Here is a 1,046-nt window from a genome sequence, read left to right on the forward strand (position 1 = left end):
ACTTCACTTTTTTGAAAAATGAAATTGTCTTTCCTTTTACTCCCGATCAACAATCAAATATTTTTCCTTGAATTATGAATAACACGATAGCATTGAAATATTTAATTAAATTATCTCAAAAAACCTTCATTTCGGTGCAATATTGAAATTAGCTTGAATTCTTCACAACCTCTGAATAGTGGGTGACCCAAGAGGTCACGGGTGGTCTAGTAATTTATTATATTGTGGTCTAGAAACTTGTAATATCATCATCAAACAGCTGGTACATTATTTATTATTACTGAATAACTAATTTGGTGCAAGACCACAAGAGTATTCATTTTTCAAAATTAAATCTATGTTCCTAAGTGTCGAGTTAAAAGGATTTAACACACCATAATCTTTTAAACATGTAATAATTATAAGAGGCTTTACTGTGAATTTTTGTGCATTTGGATTACTATTTGATCTTCAAGTTTTTTGAGTTTTGGTGAGTTAATTTCTTTAAATATTGTTTATTCCTTTATTTTAGACTCACTATAATTTTATTGGTTTATTGTGCTGTGTTTTGTTCTCCACACACTCCAGATTTCACCCTATTGTGGAGTACCCAGGTATGTCTGAGATGTTTGTCCTTTAACCTGGTCAAAAATGTGCCAAAGGCTTGAAATGACCAGGTAGTTTAGGACGCTCGACTTGCAATCCGAAGGTCGTGGGTTCGAATCTCCGTTCCACCAAACACCTCCCCCTTTCAGCCGTGGGGGCGTTATATCGTTACGTTCAATTCCACTATTTGTTAGTAAAAAGAGTAACCCAAGAGTTGGCGGTGGGTGGTGATGACTAGCTGCCTTCCCTCTAGTCTTACACTGCTAAATTATGGACGGCTAGCGCAGATACCCCTAGTGTAGCTTTGCTCGAAATTCAAAATAAACCAAACATTGTGTCAAGCCATATCACCAACCTAATTCCCACTCCAAAATCCCATTCATCTCATCCTCATCATTTCGAAATGAACTTGGACCTCCATTAAATCCAATTCATCTCATCCTCGTCATGTTGAAATGGAT

Source organism: Limulus polyphemus, unplaced genomic scaffold, assembly GCF_000517525.1.
Source record: "Limulus polyphemus unplaced genomic scaffold, Limulus_polyphemus-2.1.2 Scaffold1871, whole genome shotgun sequence".
Taxonomy (NCBI): Eukaryota; Metazoa; Arthropoda; class Merostomata; order Xiphosura; family Limulidae; genus Limulus; species Limulus polyphemus.